This window comes from Monodon monoceros, unplaced genomic scaffold, assembly GCF_005190385.1.
Source record: "Monodon monoceros isolate NGI ecotype Baffin Bay Population unplaced genomic scaffold, NGI_Narwhal_1 Super_Scaffold_12, whole genome shotgun sequence".
Classification (NCBI taxonomy): Eukaryota; Metazoa; Chordata; class Mammalia; order Artiodactyla; family Monodontidae; genus Monodon; species Monodon monoceros.
Genome location: NW_021703768.1, coordinates 26824895 through 26848338, shown reverse-complemented (window position 1 = coordinate 26848338; position 23444 = coordinate 26824895). Strand labels below are relative to the sequence as shown.

At 44.4% G+C, this 23444-nt stretch overlaps 1 protein-coding gene across 1 annotated transcript in view; it reads right to left on the bottom strand.

The window, feature by feature from the left end:
* Nucleotides 1-23444, bottom strand: part of PDZD2 (PDZ domain containing 2) — a 236946-nt gene that overhangs the window by 102441 nt on the left and 111061 nt on the right.

The window sequence follows — 23444 nt, the reverse complement described above, 5'->3', positions numbered from 1 at the left end:
CCAACTGCTGGGTAGGGGAGGTAACTGAGGAAGCCAATTTTTACTACTTCTCACCTCCTCTATTCACCACAAATGCCTGGGTTCAGCGACTCTCCCCTCCTCTCTCTTATCTGGAGTCCATGAATAAATGAATATGTTCTCTTTATTATAACATGTGTATTTATTACTTTTTTATCATAAAATTTGGATTGAGATACACAGGTTGAGAGTGAAGAATCAGGATGAATATTTGAAAAAATTTTTTTTGTCCGAACTATGATACAATGTGAGCCATTCGAACCCAAACCAGATGAGCTACCGAAACCTGTAACCTCCACAGACGTAGTGGTGAAATTTAAATCGTACCCATCTATACACCAGGACGGAGGTCCACATTGCCCTAGGGGAATTGGGGTGTGGGGAAGAGGTGCAAATATGCTGATCCTCCGGCTACTGCTACTTCTATGAATAATAAACTGTCTTTCATCCCTGATCCAAGAATCTTCTATCTTCTGCTGGCATCCATGAAACTGTGGCAGGCTAACTCGTTAGCTTACTAGTTGGGTAAAATCATAGTTCTTGACATGTAGCAGAAAAATACACCGACTAACTCAGTTTATAATTGATCTTGTTCTCCAACATCAAACTTATCAAAGGAGCTCAGTGACATATTATCCTTCACACCAGTGACTAAGAAATAAAAATCAGTACATACCTTACATCAAAACAATACTGAAATTAAATCTTTCAGGCAGAATCAAACGGAGGTGGAATTATACTAAGAGGCGTCATAAAGAGAGTGGGTGCTCTAGCCTCTGATTCCACAAATACTGATGAAATTCAGTGTGTCAGCCTCGAAGGCAGCAGCTACGTTTGTGTCCATCAGCATTAAGTATACACGGTTCTACCCTTACCCTGCTTAAATTGCATCTCCTGCAACCACTGGCTGCAATATCCATTCTGTGCTGAAGCAAGAGCTGGTTCTCTTTTTGTTTGCTATGAAGAGCTTCTGGATGTAAAGGGGTACAGGTAGGGGGGACACTGCAGAAAAATACTCGATAAAAAGCAGCTAAATCATCTGATCACTGAAAAAATTATTTTGATTTCCATGCAACAAGGTATCACTGATTTTCATATGTATCTTAAAAATTCCCCTCTCAAACTAACAAGATTAATTTATATTCACTACCCTCACAGCAAAGTATCTCTACACACCAGGACACATTCCACATTTTCAACTCCAATACAGCTTTAACAGGAAGGAACTAGAAGCGTAGCCCTTGCTATCATGTTGCAATAAGTTTACATGAAGTTTCAGTTTTCCTCCAAGGTTTTCTTGTACCTCATGTCTTCATGAATCAATAAAAGCTTTTTGAAAAGCACCCATAGGCATGTGGGAAATAGGAGTTCAGAAGCTGAATTAAGAAGAAAATGCCTGATCAACAAGAACCGACCTTATAAAAAAACATACTGCAGAGATACTGCCCCACAAAAGACAACATCTAGGCTTCTATTTGCAAATGATTGCGTTTCTTTATTCAATTACTGTGAGTGAATCAGGGTTTCTCCTGACTCTATGAGATCAACCTGTCTATACAGTCTATATAGAATCCAATTAAAACTTCAGCCACACAGCTTTGCTGACTCACACTGATGATGTTGGTCACATTTTCCCTGGGGGCAGAGGCCATGCAGGTAAAGTGAGACTTTGCTGTACATGAATGAATCAATTTCACCTCATGAGGGAACTGACAAGCTCAGACGCTGTACATAGGAACTCCTTTCACTTCCTTTTCACTCATGACATAATGCTATTTTTTTATAGAATTACTACTTGCTCACTACAAATTCATTCATTCATTCACTCATTCGACAAATAGTTATTGAATATCTACTATACACCAGGCACTGTTTTAGGCATTTGGGGGTACAGCAGTGAACCACTGATGCCCGTCTTTGGGGAGCTCACAGTTCAGCAGGGGCGGACAGACAATTAAACAACAGACCTATTAAAATAAGCATCCAAGGGCTTCCCTGGTGGAGCAGTGGTTGAAAGTCCACCTGCCGATGCAGGGGACACGGGTTCGTGCCCCAGTCTGGGAAGATCCCACATGCCGCGGAGCGGCTGGGCCCGTGAGCCATGGCCGCTGAGCCTGCGCGTCTGGAGCCTGTGCTCTGCAACGGGAGAGGCCGCAACAGTGAGAGGCCCGCGTACCGCAAAAAAAAAAAAAAAGAAAAGAAAAAAAGCATCCAAATAAATAGCATGTTAGAAGGTGAGACGTGCTATGGAAAATGGAAAATATTGAATAGGATACAGAGGATTGAGTATGCCAGGAGCTGGAAGAGTCAGATTGAAATTTTAAGTATGTTGAGCAAAGACTTGAAGCAGATGAAAGAGTTGGCCACGCAGCTGCCTGGGAGAAGACGTTCCAGACAGAGGCAAGAGCCAGTGCAAAAGTGGTAAATTGGAAATGTGCCCGGTGTGTGTGGAGCAGCGAGGAGGAGAGGAATGGGGAGGGGCGGTGAGGTAGGAGAGATACCAGGGGCCAGTTTACGCAAGACTGTTGTAAAGACTTGTGCAAAATGGGGCGCGGTAACTCCCCTGAGCACAGGAGTCACGTGATACGTAGTCATGATGTGGAGTCATGTGATGTTTTAAAACGATCCCTTCACTCCTGTGTTGAGAATAGACTATTGGCAGAGCAAGGGTAGAGGGAGACCAGATATTCGATCATCTTCAGAAATTCCAGTGACTGAGAAGCTGGCTCAGTGCAGAGTAGCAGTAGAGAGGGTTAGAAGTGGCCAAAATCGTGATCAGTTTTGGAGGCAGAGTCAGCAGGCTTTGCTTTTGGATCTGATACAGGGTGTGAGAGGAAGGTGGTGTCTAGGTGTTTGGCCTGAGCAACCAGAAGGATGGAGTTGCCATCACCTGAGGCTGGTAGAGTAGCCTTCTGTGCGGTGGGGCTACCTGACCTATTCTTATGCCCAGATCGATTCTGGAGTTACGTTCCTGATGAGCTGAGTTTGAGATGCTCGTGTGGCGGTTGTGTGGGCAGCTAGACATCTGAATCTGGATGCTGGAGCAGAGGGCTGGTTTGGAGATAAAAAATTGGGAGGTGTCAGAGTGTCGATGATATTTAAAGCCTCCTGAAGATAAATTCCTTTAGGTGGACTTTCTGGGTCCAGAGTTCTTGCTGGGTCAAAAGCACAGTCAAATGTTTTGTATGTACTTCCAAGCTTTCCTCTAGCAAGGGGTATGACAATTTAGAATCCCACCAGAAGTGTCTTAGAGAACCACTTGTCACTCTTTTTAATCTCTGCCAGTCTGATAGTCAAGAGCCACCTCCTGTCCTAATTTGCAAGTCAGTAATGATTAATGAGGTCAAAATTCTTAGTATTCCTCTGCCTTCTCTGAAAATTGCCTACTTACGCCTTTGTAAAGATCTTCACTTTTGTACCCTCACAGTCTAGGCACAATCACTGGCACATGTGAAGCACCACAAAAAAATGACGGGTCAATGAAAAGATCCCTTCTATTTAAAAAAATTAAAAAAGCTCTTTTTGGTAAAATGACTGTATTGAGGCATATTTTACATCTGATATAATTCATCCATTCAAGTGTACAATTCAATGATTTCTAGGAAATGTACCAAGTTGTGCAACCACCACCATAAATCAGTTTTAGAACATTTTCACCACCCCAGTAAGATCCCTCATGCCCTCTTACAGTTAATGCCATTCCCAGTTCAGCCACCACTTACGGTTTCTATAGATCTGCCACTTCTGTACATTTCATATAAATGGAATCATACATGGTCTCTTGTGTCTTGCTTCTTAAAAGCAACTCCTTTTTAGGAGATCCTTAGTCACCAGACTTCACCTCCTTCTTCATCCTCTCTGCCATTTATATCGTACAAAATCTCGATTCATGCAAATATGCTCTTTTGATATCTTTCTCATTTTCCTTCAGATCATGCCCAATTATCCCGAGGAGATAGCTCTCATGGCTCTGCCAGTATCTCACCCATCTTTCCCCCTCACATTATTCCAGGGAATACCCACCATTCCTTCCAGTTTACGCTATAAAGCCCCTGGGAGCCTCTCCTACCTTCAAAGTTCCTCCCGTGACAGCACTGAAGTGAAGGAGGCATTCTTTCCCATTTGGCTTCCTAGATTTTCCTCACTGTTGCAATATCATCATAAACCAGCTCTGCTTTAAAAGGAAATCCTTCCTCATTAACGCTAACCAGGCATGGATTCCAAACACCATTCAAATGTAATAGTATATAATGTATATCATATGCTAATATATTCATGTTACTCTGCATTTTGTTTTTTCATTTTTGTTTTACAACTGCATTGCCTTTAAAATTTTCTCCATGTTATTTTTCGTTCAGGACAGATTACCAGGGACTACAGGACCCAAAGTCTCTTATGTACTTCTTTTGCCTGGATTGGTGCTAAGGAAACTTCCATGTCTTTCCTATGCCCCGCTCACTGGCCAGCCAAAGACACTTATTTTACATCACAGAGGTCTCTGCTATGACTTGCCCCTGAGAGCTGAAGATAGATCAGGTCTGAGAAAGAGAAAATCCAAAGCAGCCCACTCCCCCCATGCCTTGAGCCTTACCTGAGATCCACCATCCCCTCCCAGCCCTGCCAGGTGCATTTCCTATGGCAATTCCTGTGCTTCTCCACATATGGCGTTGCCCTTGACCTTGCCTTGGAAGAGGCTACCATCAACGCTCAAGGGTAACTGAAGCCAGACTTTGCGTCTCAAAGGTTATGGTCATTCATCTTCTAGGCTCAGAATCACCAAGCCCCGAAAAACGCGTTAAAGATGACCCAGGGACTGAGTTCCGTACCGTCCCTGCCACATCTTCCCGCCCCTCCACGGTGAAAGCTGCCGGCAGCTATGAGAATTAGTAACACGCATTCTCCCTTTCTGTCCCTCTTCCCACGAACCAACTGCATCTGAGTTCACAACCAGCCAGTAATCCTCAAGCCCTCACGGTGCACCATTCAAAAGGCACCACCCTCTTCCCTTCCCCAGAGGTGGCGCTAAAAGAAGGGAGACTCCTGGGGGGCCCGTGCATCTCTGAACGCACATGCCGCTAGTCAAACGCTAATTCAAACACTGATGAAATGTCTGTGCCCTCCACTTCCCTCCCCTTTCAAGTGGATCCAGCTGCATCTTGAAACAATTTCCCCAGCTTGTCTCAATCCTTCCAGGGTCCGTTCCATTGGCTTGGCCAGAGCCTGCCCCTACCTCATGCCAAGCCTGGTTTCACTTATGTCAAAACAGCTTCCATCAAAATCATGGGCTTCTTTTTCGAATTTCTTTCACTGTTTTTCAGCAGCGAAAAGATACTTAAATTGCAAAATGACTACCTCCATTAATGTGTTCTGGCTAATGCCAGGCACTCTTCTTCTCCTGAATCTCTTCTCTACAGTGTACTGTGGATTCTTTAAAATCTGACTTTCTGTTTTTCTTTCTTCTCAAAGGCTCTCTGGCAGGCATGGTACGGCTGAACAGGTCTCATGATTTACAAAGGTTCATGTAGACTGACTTTCTTAGTTTTGCAACCTTCTTCTCCAAGCTTCCTTAGAAGCTGGATTTGTTGGATATTTTCCCTGTTTTCCATCCATCTGCATGATCCTCTAAGACTCTTCTTAGTTTGGAGGATTTCAGTTATAAGAAAGCCAAATCAATAGAACTCTGGCCTAGAAAAATAGATAAGCCAAGTCCTTATAGATGTGGACTCTGGCCTAGAAAAATAGATAAGCCAAGTCCTTATAGATGTGGACTCTGGCCTAGAAAAATAGATAAGCCAAGTCCTTATAGGTGTGGACAGAACAATTTTAAAATCTGGGCTTCCAATCAGTATACTCTTCATGTGTCTGTTGACCAGTTGTAATTGTGACACTGTTGACATTTGTGGTCCCTGGTTCTTAATTATGTGCAGACGAGGAAAACGCACAGGCATTTTGTATTTATCTACTGGGATTTTTAAAATAACTGCAAGTGAAGCATTAAAGAAACCATAAATTATTGGGTGCACATTGGCGTGAAAAAGCAAAGCTTGCTTTTAATGGTGCGTTTATGTTAGAAGTGCCAAAAACTAATACGAATTGTAACAGACAAGGGGAACGGGTACCAATATTGATTAACTTTATACGCTGTGTATTAACTACACACAAACGTCACCTTGATCCATCTTTGAGAGATGAGAAAACAGGCTCAGAGAGATTAACTTGCTGGTATAGGTGGAGCTGAGATTCAAATTTCCATCTGATTGTAAACAAACCCAGGCAATGACCTTGGGATTTAGTGTGTGTCCATCCTAATGTTTGTTATGACCAGGTTTAGAGAAAGAAAAAGGGCAGCAACTTCTAACTGCCGAAGAAGCCTCTCGCCACATGAATATTGTAAGGGATTCCACTTCAGTGGTCTGTTAACACCCAAGATATGTCCCACACCCATAAGAAAGGGGTCTTAGGGAAAATAAGAGGTATTTTCAGGTCGGCCCAGAGGCAGGTGAATACTTGGGAGGCCTCTCAGTGTGGGTAGAAGAGGCCAACTACCCCAGCCCTTCTCTCTGCCATGAGCTGGATGCAGACAATCCCTGCGAGTTTTGGAGAAGCAAAGGCGACACTTGCTCAGATTACCCAAATCAGAGGACTAACAAGCCAGCCTGGGCTCCCAGTGCAGCCAAGGTCCAATACAACGGCTAACACGAGCTATGCCCTCCAAGGTAGGCCTCCCCCCTCGGGGGCGCCCTGAACCGTGGCCACCTTGTCTCCCTCCCTGCAGCTCCGTGGCGCCTCCGCTCCAGACCGGGGCCTCTCAAGCAGACTGTGCGCCGGACACCTCCCTCTCTACAAGGAACCGCCTCTCCTGATGGCAGGCAGTCTGCGTCCACCTCTGGCTGTAAACAAGAGGTGTCTTAACACCACATCACTGTTCCTGTGGATCCCTGTGGAAGATAACGTGATGTCAGGTGATGACAGGCCGACAGAAATCAGAAGAAGTGAGGGGCAGGCAAATCCCTAGGCTGAAGTGCCACTCAGATGTCCCTTCAAGGAAGGACTTCGAGGAAGGTCCAGTGGGTGAGGAGTGTGTTAGTTAGCTCACGACCTCCGGCTGTGAGCTTCATCAAGGTCCGGCTCAGCTTTCAGGTCAAGGTCACGCTCTCTTGGGGCAGTTCGTGGCCAATGGCAGTCAAGATGGGGAGGCTAGGCCTGACCCTTTCCACCCAGGGAGACCCCTCTAACGGGCAGGCTTGGCTCCAGGGTCCCCGTCAGGCTGACTCTGTCACAGCAGCACGGTCAGTACTAGCTCCCCAGGCATACCTGCTCCCTCCCTGTTCCTTCCACGGATGTTCTCCCAGCAGACGTTCTGCCCTCTTAGCTCTAACTCAGCCTCTGCTTCCTGGAGAGCCCAATGTGAGGGAGGGCGATAGGATGAGAATAACAAAATATTTTCCCAAAGGGAGATGTCGGGGAATAGGAGTAGCCAAAAAGTCCTGTCGGGAACGGATAGAACTCAGCTAATCTGAGTACAGAAGCAGCCAGCAGGGCATTCTTGAGAAGTCAAGTTGGATGGCTGGCATTCACAAAGACTTCCTTTGAATCTGTTGGCTGGTAACAGGAAAAACCAACAGCAAAGAGCTTTTTCAGAGCGAGGCTCTGTTCACACTATCCCTAAACAGCTTCATCAGAATTCACCCCAAAATCAACTATTTGGAGCGAGAGCACACTTGGTTCAGGTGTCAGCACTGCTGCTTGGGCCCTTGGGCAGGAGGACACTGCACCTCAGAGATGAATCCCTCAGTCTCATCTACCTATGGGGCTGTTGGGAAGATTAAATGGGATAATGGACTAAGCCGGCTGGTTTCCCACCAGGCGGGAAGTACAGGTCGATAAATGTCAGTTCCTTACGCTTTCCGAAATTTGCTAGGTGATCATAGGTCAACCAGTTAAACTTGTTGGCGGCTAATGTCTTGGACAGAATCCGCAGAAGGTGAATGCACAGAGGGGTGTGGTCAAAGCTGATTCTGTGGTTGGAATGGGGCAAAGAGAACCACAGTTAAGTCAGGGTGAAAAGGAGTCCCTGGGAAAATCAAGTTCACAGGGATAGGCAGAGAGTCAGAAATGGATTCCAAAACGAACGATCTGGAAGAGTAGCGCAAACGTGCCTCAGATGCTGAGCCTCGTTGACCCAAGACCGAGAGGCACCTTGAGGGTCTCCTGGACCTAAGTCATCCCAGCGAGAAGGATGGGTATGTGTGTGTGGGTGTGGGGAAATCAGGCTAGGGGGACAACTGGCACAGAGTATGGCCAGTTGCAGGCCACATTCTCTGCCAGGGACAAGAGACAGATGTCTTTCAAAACACAGACCAGTGGTGGCCTCTTGTTTTGCTTCCATGTCCATCTGGCCGGTGTCAGGCTCCTAACTCCCAGAGCAATTGCAAGCTTTCTGGCCTGACCTGAACTCTGAGGATATTTCCAGAGGTCCTGGAATTGCCCCAAAACTCAGGGTGGAGTCTGGGAGGCTGCCCATCCCAACCAAGCTGTGAGATGGGCTGACCCCTAAATATTTTGTAAACTATGCCGCTGCTCACGGATATACAAGCAACTGCCACAAATAAATCAGATGCATGTGTGTGCGAGGAGAGACCTCCTCTCCCAGCACCCACTCCCTCCTGACCTACCTTTCCTCCATCTGTCACAGGTATCTCCCTTCCGGTTCAGATGCCTCCTTTAAAAGGGCCTCGTTCACTTTTCTGAGGCAAGAGTTTCAAAAGCCCAGTTGTTTTAATATTAAATATTTCAATATATGACAATGCCATGAGGCAGTCAACATTATGTCTTTTTAAATATCGAGAGAGGGTCTCTCTGCAGACACACGATTTCAGCTCTAGGGGAAAACATTTCCAGCAAGAACAGCCAGCTCCACTTTTGTATGGGGTGTAAGCAGGTGTGGGTATTTGAGTCACATGCATGTTTTAGAATACTAGAAGCTCACTTCGTTACCAAGCGCTCTCAACAGGAAAGAGCTGGCAGAGGGCACACACTAGACTTGGAACCCTCCTACTTAGAGCAAACGGAAAACATCCAAAAACAAAATCAGAGCCATGGGCTGGCCTGGAAAAATAAACACCCCCCTCCACAAGGTTATTTCTTGAATTGCACACCAGGAAGAGTGTGATCTGGAAGAATCTGGAAAGGGGGAGAAACAAAAGCATTGACCAGAGGACCTTCTCGAACCTCTGGGGGGAAAAAAAAAAACACATGAGAGTTTTCCACTGTGGCACTGTTCCCTTTAGACTCCCAAGTATTTCTCACAGATAAAGGGGCATCTTACGTGTTCTAGCTCCCCACACTGAGGAACAAACTGCACCCATTGTTCACACAGATGGGAGCTTTAGGAGGGGTTCCAGGTCAGGGGTCGAAGCACCCAATTCCCCAGATACTTAAAGGACTCAACGTGGGCTCTGGGAAAGGCCCAGTGTTGTTGAGAAGAGAGCCACACTCCATAACTAGGGGATTTTTCTGCTCTGGTTAACACTTTTCATCATGAGTTCTCTTCAAAGATTTCCTTCTAAAAGACTTACTGCAGTCTTTTAAAATTAGCTGTTATAGGCTTCCCTGGTGGCGCAGTGGTTGAGAGTCCGCCTGCCGATGCAGGGGACGCGGGTTCGTGCCCCGGTCCGGGAAGATCCCACATGCCGCGGAGCGGCTGGGCCCGTGAGCCATGGCCGCTGAGCCTGCGCATCCGGAGCCTGTGCTCCGCAGCGGGAGAGGCCACAACAGTGAGAGGCCCGCGTACCACAAAAAAAAAAAAAAAAAAAAAGATTTCCTCCTAAAAGACTTACTGCAGTCTTTTAAAATTAGCTATTATGGACTGAGAGCATCAAGATGAGATTTATTTATTTGTTTTTAATTTTATTTATTTATACAGCAGGTTCTTATTTGTTAGCTATTTCATACATATTAGTGTATATATGTCAATCCCAATCTCCCAAGATGAGATTTATTTAATTAATTACCCTCCCCGTCCAACTTTCTCCCAGGGCTTATGTATTGGCACCACCTGTCCTCAAAAGAGCGACCCGCCCCCAGCACTTTGAGCAAAAGGGGGTGATTCCAGATAGGACTTAAAGAAAAGTTAACTTTGACAAAAGGAGATCTGGGGGAAACATCGATTTTGCTGTTTCTTAAAGAACTGAAAAGCAGGGTTCTCTAAGTGATCAGGCACCAAGTTTACAAGGTCCAGTTTCATTTGAAACATCTTCAAAAAATATAAAAAACTATGTGACTAAGTCCAAAGAGGCCTCTCACAGGCTCTTTCCAATGGCTAGAGTTCCAGATCGAAGAGTCTACAAAGAAGAAAATGTCTGTTTTTTAAAGTTTAGATGCCCCAATTCTCACTCTTCCTCTGGCAGAGGTGAGGGATAGAAGGAAAAAAAGAAAAAGCAACTGAGAGGAAGAACAGTGAGTTTTCAGATTCCATTCTTTTCTTAAAACTTAAATTTCATTCTTTTCTTAAATTCTTTTCTTAAATCTTAAAGATTTCATTCTTTTCTTAGGATGAATTAATGGAGCTGTATTTTAAATGCCCTGCCTCGGATTTCAAGGCAACACAGAGACTCCCTCAGAAAACCCCCAATCCAGCTCCATGGACGAATGTGGAGGTTGAAGAGAGAAAACACAGAACTCCTCCCCCAGCCCCACCCCCACTGGGGAGGCCCCAGTGAGGCGCTCAACAACAGACCCAGAAGGGAGTTGGTCTTGTGCCAAGGAACGGATTTTCTCTGAAAATGAAGGAAATGATAGGACAAGAATAAGGTTCAAAAACTGAGTGTAGGCATCGGGCTCAGTGCCAACAAAGCAGTGAATAAGGCAGTGGACCCCTGCCCTCAGAGCTTTCAGTCTACCTGCAATTAATTTTTAAAATTAATGTGTCAGTTATACAATTAATCCCATGGATTGTTGAAACAATTTTATATAACACGAAATAGTAATATATAAATAATACATACTCAATTTATTCACTGTGAAAGTAAATGTTTAACAAAATAATATTAATATATAAGATAGTAAAAATATATAAACTTATATCCTATAAAGTTAAAAATAACATTAACTATATGAAGACTCTTCCAACAGAAGCACAGTTTACTTCAGAAGCTTCTAAAAGCGACTGGCCTGCTTTGGGGGTGGGTGTGGACAGGCAAGCTTCCTCAGGAAGTACCAGGGGTTTGAGGTCCAGCATGAGTTAGCTGGGCTGGGAGGAGGCCAAAGCGTGGGGTCTGGATGGATGGTAGAGGAAAGAGGGTCCAGGCAGAGAGGTTAAGAACAGCTTTAGGGCCGTAGGCCAGGAATCTGACTGTGAACTCTAGTTCTGCCTCAAACTGGAGATGCAGTCAGAGCAAGCCTCTGGGTTGAACAGTGTCCCCACCAAATTCATGATGTCCATCTAGAGCCTCAGAGTGTGACCTTATTTGGAAATAGGGTTTTGCCGATGAAATCAGTTGTTTCCAGATAAGAACATACTGGTTTAGGATGAACCCTAAATCCAGTGAGAGTGTCCTTCTAAGAGTCAGAAAGGAACCTGGAGAGACCCAGAGAAGAAGGCAGTGTGAGGACGGAGGTAGAGATTGGAGTGATGCATCTACAAGCCAAGAAATGCTGGAGGTTACCTACAACGACTGGCAGCTGAGGAAGCGGTGAGGGACACTCTCTCCCTCAGAGCCCCCAGAAGGGAACAACCGTGCTGACCACTTGATTTCAAACTGCTAGGCTTCACAACAGTGAGAAAAGAAGTTCCTGCTGTTTTTAAGCCTTGGAGTCTGTGGTGCTTTGTTATGGCAGTCCCAGGAGCAAATGCAGCCTCCTCCAGTCCTTTCAGCTTTGCCAAGACGTTTTGATTCTTGGACTTCTTTCATAATAAGATGCAATCTTGTAAAACCTCTAAGATCTGCTTAAAGTAATTTTTATCATGTTTTGCATGGTATGACAAAAGAAATGGTCACATGTTGAGGTATGCGGAAGCCATTCTGGCTCATACGTGGGTTGACCTGAATTTTATGGTCACAGCCCGCCTGTGGCTGTGGTCTACCAAACATACATTGTACATCTGCTTTAATTATTAAATGAAAGGGTGCATTGACCGGAAGTAAAGAACGTCCATGTAAAAATAAAGATTAAACGCCTCCCTTTCCTGAGATGCCGATGCTGGTACCCCTTCAATGGTAAGACTCCCTTCCCAGGCGCCAAGGCCATACTGACTCGCTATGTATGTGCTGGTCTTTTTTTTTTTTTTCTACTTTGAAAGAATGTATCCCTGACTTGTTTGGTGTTCTTTGCTCTGACAGGATATAAAACTGTGCTGAAAACCATGCTTCTCTGGAGTAGTTCCTCAGAGCTGTATGAGAGGCTATCTTCCGGGCTATAGTCCTCAGTTTGGCTCAAATCAAACTCCTTCCTGTTCCTATTATAGATTGTTTACTGATTATTTGTGTCAACAGTTATATAACAATGTGATTTTAAATAAACATATTAGATATGTTATCCAAGAACTTAAAAACAATCTTTAAAAATATCAAGACAACTTTCCCTATTTCACAAGGGATGTGCACTGTTTCATTTCCTTCAGATTAATCCGTAAGAACAAAGAGGATTTACTGATGCAAATTTAAATAATATACGTCATTTTTAAATATTTAAAAGATATATTTTAAAATACAGAGAAAAGCTACCTATATGATACCTATGGCATCAAGAATAGAAAAAAACCCCAGCCATTTAAACTCTTGGATATTCAGAAGTTTTGCGTTTGAATTGTATGAAATGTTCTGGTTTGTTTTTCCAATTATGACGTTTGGTATCTAGATGACAACACGAGAGAGATTTCCAGCTGCAAGTGCAGCCACTTCTCAAACAACACATCGCAGGGGTGAATACTCTTTACTCCAATAAATAACAGTTACATTGAATAAAACAAGAGACAGCTGTCGTGGATGAATTTTGATCAGATGAATGTAACCTAAAGGTCCAGTGGAGATCATCTTGAGGGGAATCATCACTGCTACGTGGTTTGTTAATTTGAGTCACCTATCCCCTATCCTTCTTGTCATTCATGACTCATTCAAAGCACAGCAAACAAAGACATTACCAAGCAGGGGAAATGATTTAGGACCACGCAATGGGTAGAACCACTACGGTGGCTAGAGCCGGTCATCTGGGAGATGAACTGGGTACCTGAGTCATAAGAACACCGACTCTTTTCCTGTTCAGCACCCGCTTTGGGATTCTCAAACCATCTTAGAGGGAGGAATGTTTAAGCAATTATTTTATTTTCTGATTTTCAGCAATGCATTTGAAGCTGACTCCCTGACCACCTTTAACAGCATGAACTTCAGAAACGCCTGTGCCAGCTCCGGGTAACTCCCAGTCACGGGTTTGTGAGGGCGGCATCTTGCCTGAGGGTGAGACCTTGCTTTCACAGTCAACCTGTGATCTTGCGGTACAGTGCGCTTCAGGGAGCTTGAACCACCGATTGGTGATTTGCCTCTGGGTCAGAGCCAATGGGCATTAACTGTGCTATCATTTCAGCGTCTCTCCTCACTAGACACAATTCAGAGGGTGTTTAGAGAGCAAACAAACCCAATAAAGATGTCAATGTGTATTGTCCATGTTTCACTCAAAGGACCCTAAACTGTGGAACGGACTCAGTTTCCTCTTTGTCCTTTCTCCTACAGCATCAGACAGGTTATCAGAGCACATGTTTTGACTTGCTAGCCCCGCCTCCGTTTTCCTAAAGCACAGAATGGGCCGCCATCTTGTCAGCCAAGCATGGACAGACATGTTACATAACAGAATTAAAGACTTCAGTCATTTGCACTGCTCAGACCTCACCCAAAAGTTCTTATGAAGGGAGGAGTCCCCATTCATACCTGCTTTAAGACGTGCCTACATTTCTAATGGGTGCCTTCATCTAACAAGGCTTCCATATATAAATAAGGTTTGGATTTGCTGCTCATAGCTTTATAAGTAAGGGAGAGTAGGGGAAAACATCAAGAGAAAAGTGCTAGGCAAAGTGTATCAGTGGAAGGATAAAAGACCCCTCCCAACTGCTGTGTTACACATTAGACAGGAAAGTTTAGCACCCTCACTGCTACTATTAACACCACCTTACTTTGGTATACGTCTTTATATCTTAGGAAAGTCACTGTTAGTAGTAGTATCATCATCTCTATCTGACCATTCCAAACTTCTGAGGTGGGTAAGGAAGATGAGGTTGTCACCAGTCTATAAGTGACAAAGTGTAAGGATAGAGATGACGGAGCTTCACGGAGCCTATCTGGACTCCTGGTCCAGAGCTCCTTCCTCCCCCTGTGCAGAGGGACAAGACATGGTAATGCTGCTCTTTTAGGAACTAGCTGGACTCTGGCCAGATCTTCCAGAGCCACAGAAAGGGTGTGATAGTCACAGGGGAGTGGGCTGGGTTAGGTCCAGCAGCCCACTGGACAGAATGGAGGTTTCAGAGCCTGGCAGACATAGGTTCTGTCACTTACCAGTTGTGTGACCTTAGAGCAAATAATGGTTTTGTTTCTGTCTCAGCTTCCTCATCTGAAACGGGCTGCTATGAGAATTAAGCGATATTTAGATGCAAAGCATGAGGCCTACAATCCCAATACTTGAAAAATGTTCACGGTGACTACATCCAGCCTACTGGGCTACCTATGGAGAGAAGTCAACTAACAACACATAAAAATCCCCACCAGTGAAGGAAAGGCATGAAAATCCACATGGAGAAGATGAAAATGTGGGACAACTGGATGCCAGCCCCAGGGCCCTGGCCCACGTGCTCAGGAAAAGTACTGCAGCCCCAAGAGAGGCCATCTACCTCCCAAGTAAGCCAACTTTCTAACCTGGCACTCTAGAGCATCACATGTGAGTCACCCCAACCTCAGAGCCTGGGCCCAGGGAGAAAGAGGTCTGCTTCCAGGGAGCAGGACAGGACAAGTTTCCAGAAACGCCTGCCTGCCGGTCCTGGGATCCTTGCTCCACCTCTTCCCGACCCCTGGAGGGTCAGGTCCTCTCTGGAGGTTCCACAGGGCACAGATCTTAGCCATGCTCCAGCGTCCAGCCCTGGGCTGATTACACTCAACTTGGCGCTTTTACAAATGCTCTAGTGGTTTGTACTCGTGCGTCTTGTCAATTAGCAAGACTGTGTGCACCTTAAAGCGGGTTCGTGGCCCCTTTGCAACCTCTTGCCCCTGCCTCCCCAACATCTCCCCCAGAGTGCAGCGTATCCCTAGGCACCCTGCAAGCCAGCACTCACAGTGCATTTAAGAGAATTGAATCCTTTATCCTCTGCATCAAGTAGTAATGAGGCATGGTAGAAAAATGCGTCCAGAGTGTCAACAACAACAACAAGGCAGTGAGTTTCAAAACCTAAGAGAATTTTACAAAAATACATTTAGACATGGAGCTACGTTTTCTAAACGGGAATCCCTGTAAGTGAGGAAAGGGGTTTGAAAACAATAATAGCTGCTATAATTTATGTGCATGTTTGTCATGGTCCACATACTGTGGTAAGCACATTGAGAAAATTACACAGCTCGTGAACACATTGTTGTAAAAAAAAAAAAAAAAAAAACCTCACATGGTGAAGTATATTGAGTAAAACATGAAAATCACTCCTTCGTATCACCCCCAAAACCACTCCTGTGACTTTCGACTTTAATCTTATAGTGATTCTCATCCATAAGTTTAGTATATCTTCTTCTCCTTTATAACTTTCTGTGTTTAAAGTCTTACTTAGGAGGCTTCCACACCCTAGCTAATATTCTCCTATTTTCTTCTAATACTTTCACAGGTTTCATTTATTATGTTTAGCTCTTTAGCTCATCTGGACTTTATTTATTTAAAGGTGGGACCTAACTTTATACTCTTCTCTAAAAAGTTGTAGCTAATTCTTTCAATAAAATTCACTAAATATTTATCCTGCAGTTTTGAAATGTCTCCTTTTCATGCACCAAATTTCCTGACATAGATGGGCCTATTTGGGATTCCCTGCTCTGTTTCACTGGTCTGTTTGTCAGTTCCTGTGCCATTCTGTTTGAATTACTATAGCTTCAAAATATAGTTTGCTGTCTGGTGAGAAAGAACACACACCTCCTTATTTGTCTCATTTTTCCAAAAATTTCTTAGCTATCCACTCACTTTTCCCCTTTTCAGATAAATTTTAGTTCATCTGTCTAGGTTCCAAAATAATCATTTTCATATTTTGATGGAAATTGCATGCTTTTACAGATAGTAAAGGAAGAAGCAGCATCTAGTATCCTTAAAAGACTGTCTGCAGAGCCCATTTACTAGGTATAAGAACTGTGGTTGTAAATATGTAATCTGAACAACTGTTCTTTACTGGGGGATATGACAAGTTAAGGTCACCCCCATTAGAAAGCAAATGACTAATTCACCCAGCCAGCCCTAGCGGTCAGCTCTGAATTTTTAGAGTAAATCTCCATGTTATAATCAGCATCCCACAAGTTTTCAATTGAGGTTATGAAATCCAAGAAGGTTTTCTTTAAAAGTTATTTTTACCAAATCATAAATCAAAGGTACACAGAGGTTACAAATTCAGACATTCCCATCACATAATTACTTCATGTCACCCTTCTCCATTCTAACCTGAATTTCAGAGTGCAGTGTTTATGATATAACTATATATCTCTTGGCATAGATATCTCAAAATTATTACCATAGACATTTAGTGGAACAAGTCCAATTTTAAACTGAAAGCAGTACTTTAAAAGATTTTAAAATTCTGGCATCCCTGTTTATATAATAATTGCAATTCAATAAAAAAGCTATAATATTAAAACAGTGACATATTTCCTTTAGAGATGCTTGACCAGATTTTTCCTTAAAAAGAAAAAAAAGGAAAAACAATAAACAGATGGGTTTAAACTTGTTTCAAAGTGTAATAAGAGATAGAAACAAGATCTGTATTCAAAATAGACAAAAATCTAGTGCTGACGCTTGTGGGCAAAGAAAAAGAAAACATACATACTCTGTCTAAATACTCTTCACATTTTTCTACACTTCAGGAAATACTATAAAGATAACAATCTAGCATAACTGAAGTGTAGAGATCACACATGACAGCAACAATTTCTCTGTCTGATAGACTGTGTTTGGCTGAGAAGAGAGAAGAAACACAAAATCTTTCTTTCATGAGATGCTGCACAGACCTCTGTGTGATGCAACAGCACATTCAAGGAATGAATGGGTAAACCAACCATGGCACATCTATACAATGGAATATTACTCAGCAAGGAAAAGGAAGGGACTACTGATACATGTAAAAACATGGATGAATCTTAAATGTTATTATGCCAAGTGAAAGAAGCAAGACTTGAATGGCTACATACTTCATGATTCCATTTATATAAAATTCTGGAAAAGGCAGAACAGTAGAACATACCAGTGGTTGCCAGAGGCTGGGGGTAAGGAGAGGGTTTTACCACAAGGGGGTGTTTTTAGGGTGATGGAATGGTTCTCCATCTTGAGTATGGTGGTAATTCACATGACTTGTTTTTGTTAGAATTTATAGATTGGAACAACTAGAAAAGTCTTCCTTTAGTTTCTTTCTTGTTAGCATACTGTCTCAATTTTATACTTTAAGTGTAGTCCATTTAATCCTTTCTTCTGGAATTGGGAAAATTTTATTATGCTAAAGAGTGTAAGCAAATTATACTTCAATAAACTTATCATCATCATGAAGAATACTTTTGTAAACCAAACCCCATCTTCCATCCATCAACAGCATGTCAGCCATTTATTTGCTTATATAGGAAGGATTTACTTAATGGAAGTAAAGTGTACAAAACTCAGTCTTCCTTGCTGGTTTGTGCTCTTCATTTTTTCAGGTCATCTAGAACTCACCTTCCTGTGGACGTTCTCTATAGTGAATCAAGTTAACCATATTAAATGCTGGTCCTAGGCTCCTGGATCAGAATCTGATCCCATGGGGTATTTGAAACAGGTCCCACATAGCTTCAGCCCAAACCTATGGATTTTCAGAGACAGTCAACTTAATCCCATGACAGAACCAAGTAAAGGCACTGCAATATCTGACTGCATTAAGAGAAGTATACTGTCCACATCAAAGGAAGTGATAATCCTGTTCTGCATAAGACTGCATGCAGAGAGACTGATTCAGTTCAGGCATCAAAAATTTTAAATGACAATTCCATCACATGATAAGCAGCTGAAGAGACTAAGGGTATTTACCCTGGAGAAGGTAATGGGGGGAGGTGGTTAGAAGGTATATAATGGCTTTATACACAAATACCTAAATGGTCATATGAAGAAAGGGGCAGACCACTTCAGGATGACACAGGTTATAGCATCAGTACTAATGAGAAGATAAGGAGTGGAAGATATTTGGCTTTTTATAAGACAAAAACTTTTCAAACACCTAGTGCTAACCCTTGATGCAGTGGCTGCTTTCTGAGGGAGGAAGGCCACCAAGGATGTGGCAGGTGGGGTTTCAGATTTGGTGGGAGGCTGGGTGAAAGGGCTTACACGAAAAGAAATGACCAAAAGTAAGCTCATCACACTGAACTTGGTGGTCAACAAGCTATGTCACACCCAAGAGAGGATGGGGCATCGTGGAAAGGTACTGAAAGAGAGGAAAAGCAGGAAAAGAGAAGATGTGGACACATGGAAAGATGGTGGAGAAAGAGGAGACCAACTGAAACTCATTGTGCCTGCGTGGTAGGGAAGATGAACGTTTGCATGGGTATCCAGCATCCAGACGTCCTTTGGATTTGGGAGAAGCTCCCATTACATGGGAGGTGGCGGAGAAGGGAATTTATTCTCTGTCCCCACTCCCACACATTGGTCCACAGGCACATGACTTACATTTGGTCCACTGGAGACTCCTGCCTGACTCTGTATCATAAGGAAGTGATGCGAAGACACAGGGATAGATAAAGGCTAGTCACAGGAGTAATGGTGGTGGTGGCAGTGGTGATACCTTAAGCAGACTGTTCCTGTGCCATGGCCTTGGATGTGTTCTTGACCATTGGGTTCCTGCTCATTCTTTTGAGCCCAGACCTTAATTAACACTTCCCTTGGCTCCTGTGCTACCCAATATTTTGTCACTAAATTTCTGCTTAAGTGAGCCAGAACTGGCTTCTGTTGCTTGCAACTTCAAAACCCTAAGGATAGGATCACACAGATTAGGGAAGGGGAGTTAGTTCTAAGAGCTTTTTTATATCGTCTTTACATCATACATGAGGATGAAATTCTTAAAAAATTACATGTTTCCTAATATTGGTTGCATTTGAAGAACTTTAAAAAAAAAAAAAAGGTTCCAATTGGAAGCAATTAGGGGTAGGGATAAAGATTCTGAAATACTAAATCAGGGCCAGCGGGGTAGGTGGTGGAGGATGAAGGGGTGGTAGAAGGTAGGAGCACATTTTTTTTTCCCTCATGGTTTCCAGGTAGTTCTAATGCAGACTCTTAGCAATCTGGCATTTGGGTTTGTAAGCCAATGAATATGACTTGAACCATTTAACACAATTTGTCTGTATTGCTAAACTAAAGTCTTTGCAATCTCCTCTTTTTCAGACCAAATCCGAGCAGCCTATAAGTATGTACGGGCTGAATCTTACCACTGGCTCTTCTCTTCGTCAGCACACAGCTCCTCACACAAAACCTCCCTGCGTCTCTCCTCTGTACTTTCAACCTCTGGGAATGCATTTCCCATTCTCTCTGCCTACATAGGTCCTATTTATGCACCAAGGTCCTCTTCCATGAACTCTTTCCCATTCATTCCAACCTAGGACTTTTCATAGAACCTTACTATCTCAGAGCTGGAAAGGCCCCCTGGTAAGCACATGCCGTCTATGTCACGGCATTACATCAATACTCCTTTCATCAGAAGTAATTTCTTCCATTTTTATTTCAGTGTTCATTGTACTTATAACCTGCCCAAAGTCCGTAAGTTTTCTTTAAGCAACTCTACAGAGACATATTTGATGCTTAATATCATTTAGGTTGATTACCACAGACTGATTCCCTCATTTTCAAGCAGTGCCATTTCTTAGGGAGAAAAATTAAGCTTTATCCATTTTAGGTTTATCTCTCTGTTGGAACAGTTGCAGAAACTTTTTACAGATAGTAGAATCTGTCTGGTGTTTAATCTAGTCTGGAACACAAGGTTGAAAACTCCGCCATTCTCAAGATGAAAAATCTTGAAGCATTTTCACCACTCAGAGCAGCAGGAGAGGCGTGAAAGGCAGTCCTGGCCTCCGAGCAGATGGGAAACCGTCCTGGGACTTACAGGCACCAACTCGTTCACCCAAATGGCTCCTGGCTCTGGAGCACAGCTGCAAACTGGCCATTAAAGGGCAAAGGGTGTGAAATGATCCATTAATGGGCCATCAGAGCTGCTTTAATCAGGAAATTCAGAAGTGATATATTTCTATGAGAACCTTGATTCTCCTCCACTCCCCTCCAAGCAAGCCTTTCACTGGGTTATAATAGAATAAAGTATTTCTTCTATCTGTATTGATTCTCTTTGGAGCCACTCAGCAGTGTAAAGTCTTTGCAGGTACTATAATAATATTGGTGGTGGACTTCCCTGGTGGCACAGCGGTTAATAATCCGCCTGCCAATGCAGGGGACACGGGTTCGATCCCTGCTCCGGGAAGATCCCACATGCTGCAGAGCGACTAAGTCCGTGCGGCACAACTACAGAGCCTGTGCTCTAGAGCCCGTGAGCCACAACTACTGAGACCGCGTGCCACAGCTACTGAAGTCCGTGCGCCTAGAGCCTGTGCTCCGCAACAAGAGAAGCCACCACAGTGAGAAGGCCACTCACCGCAACAAAGAGTAGCCGCCACCTCACCACAACTAGAGAAAGCCCGCATGCAGGAACAGAGACCCAATGCAGCCAAAAATAAATAAATAAATTAAAAAATAATAATAATATTGGTGGTGATGATGAGACATGTTATGATTACATAATGCTTTGTGCCCTTCTTCCCCAAAGCCCTTCACATACATCGTTTTGTATGACTTCACAACAACCTTGTAAGGGAGGTAGCACAGTTCGAATTATCCTCATTTGATAGATGGGGAAGTTGAGACATCGAAGGACAAAGTGTTCTAAGGAAGAGGTGGGGTCCCTGCCATTCCAGGAGCCTCAATCTATCAGCAGTGGAAACATCAGGACAGCTGATAGCACTCACGTTTTAGTGCTAGAACTGGGGGACAAGGTTTGGGTTAAATGTGGCCCTCACCCTGCACGTATGGGCATTTGCTTATTGTTGCTCTACTGTGACACCCCAGAAACAGGGCCCCTGTGGCTGAGAGCAGTGGGTCTCACCAAGGAGCAGGGAGTCTGTGGTGGGCGTGGTTTTCAGACCTTAACCCAGATGGCACCCCCTGATGCAGTCGGCCAGTTCATCCACGAAGCTTCAGTTTCCTCTCCATGAAATAAGGGCTCTGGGTCTGGGATAACGGGTCCACAGTAGCGGTTTCCAAACTTGGCTGACTGTCAGAATAAGCCTTTTATTTGAAGAAGGGAGGAAAAAAGAGAGACTGCTTTGTACGACGACACAGTTCATTATATAGATGATTTGAGCAAAAAAGAAAAGTATAAGTAAGAGTTCTCCAATCACCATGACCCATTGGTGACAGGATGGCAGTGACACAGAAACATCCTGAAACAGATGGCCACCATCTGAGAGATTTCTCTGCCTCTGCGGAATGTTTTACAAGTACGACTCTGGATGCTCACCCAGAACCGGGGGTTGGGACCTGGCAATCTGTATTTTATTAAAATGCCTCTTGGGTTTGGGAACCAGGGGCATCAATGACCAATGGGGAGTCTTCTTGCAGAGATGGATATAGGGCTGGGGTCACCACTCTCGGAGCTCCAGGGAATTGGCCCTGAGAGTACAAATAGTGAGAAAGAGTTAAAAGAAAATAAAAAGGAAGAAAGAGTAGCAACAGTAAGAGTCACTCTGTGATGGCTGTGCACCTGCAGAAGCCCCACCTGTCCCATCCACACACGCACACCTGTCCTCACAGGGGATCCACAGATGGGCGGGTGGGCAGCTGAGGAGACCCAGGAAACATCTGGATCCAGTCCAGGGGAGCAGAGGTGGTCTCAGGCAGGCAGCGCCTGGACATAGGGAAGCTGAAGCAGAACACCTGCTGGGTCTCCACAATGCGGGAGAGAAGAGGGGGAAAAGAAATGGGCTGGGGGAGGGGGAGGTATGAAGGGAATCTAGTCAAGGTGAGCCCAAAGGCTGAGGGGATCTGGGTGTGATTATTTAGTCTTACACATGAGAGAGAACACTGAGTCTAGGTCCCTGGAACATTCCTTAAGACGTATTCCATATGAAGTCCTCATTTTCAACTACCTCTCTCCTGGGAAGATAGGGCTAACATGGCAGAAACAAGCGAGCAAAGGTGGTGGTAGCATGTTTGGTGGCTGGAAGGATTCTTTCTTCACTAGGAATTGACACACTGGGTTTTGGATACCAGTCTCCTGGGAGTTTGATTAGCATGAGTCAGTCCCCAGGCAGCTGATAACCTCTGGTATATGAACAAAATTGGATTTCTGCACCTCTGAGGCCGCCCTGTGAAGCCGCCACCCAGCTGCAAAACATAAGTGGTTTGACCGAGGCCAGCAGGACATCTTCAGGAGGCAGCAGATCGGGACTGGGGGCTCTGGGGTTAGAGAATGCTGCTTTGGCCGTGGAGGCTCAGTGACATTTCTCCTCTCAGACTCCACCAAAGGACCTTTCTCCAGTCTGCAAATGTCTATGAAAATCTTACAGAGTTACACAACTTGCATCATCTAATTACACACTTAATAAGTCACCCTCGGGGAGAGAAGAGAGGCATACACAATCCTCCTCGGAGCAGAGCACAGGGCCACCTCGCACTTACAGGGATCGGACGGTAATCCTGGCTTCTCCATGCCGAGCCGGGCTGAGGCCACGGGCTGCAGGCAGGCAGCTGCAGCGCCCTCCCGGTTTCCCTGGAGCACACGGGGCCCGGGAGCCCAGCAAACCAGCCATCAGAGGGAGGGGCACAGCTGCAGCAGCTTCCCGGCCTCCCGCTGACACACATCTGCTCCCACACCCTCTACCTCACCCTTTACCCCAGGCCTGAGCTGCCATCACCTTCACTGCCCAGCCTGGCAGCTACTCCAGGCTCCAAAAGACCCAACATATGACACTTGGAAGCAGGTGAAGTTTGTCCTTTGAGATTCTCCCCCTTTCCCGCTCCTGGGACATCTCTTCCCGCAACCGAGCGTTACAAGAGTTAAGTTATTACCTACAACTAAGATGGATTAAAATGATTAAAAGTGAGTTTGGGAAACAGGCCGTTCTTTGGATTGCTGTGGGCTTCCTCCTAGCTAC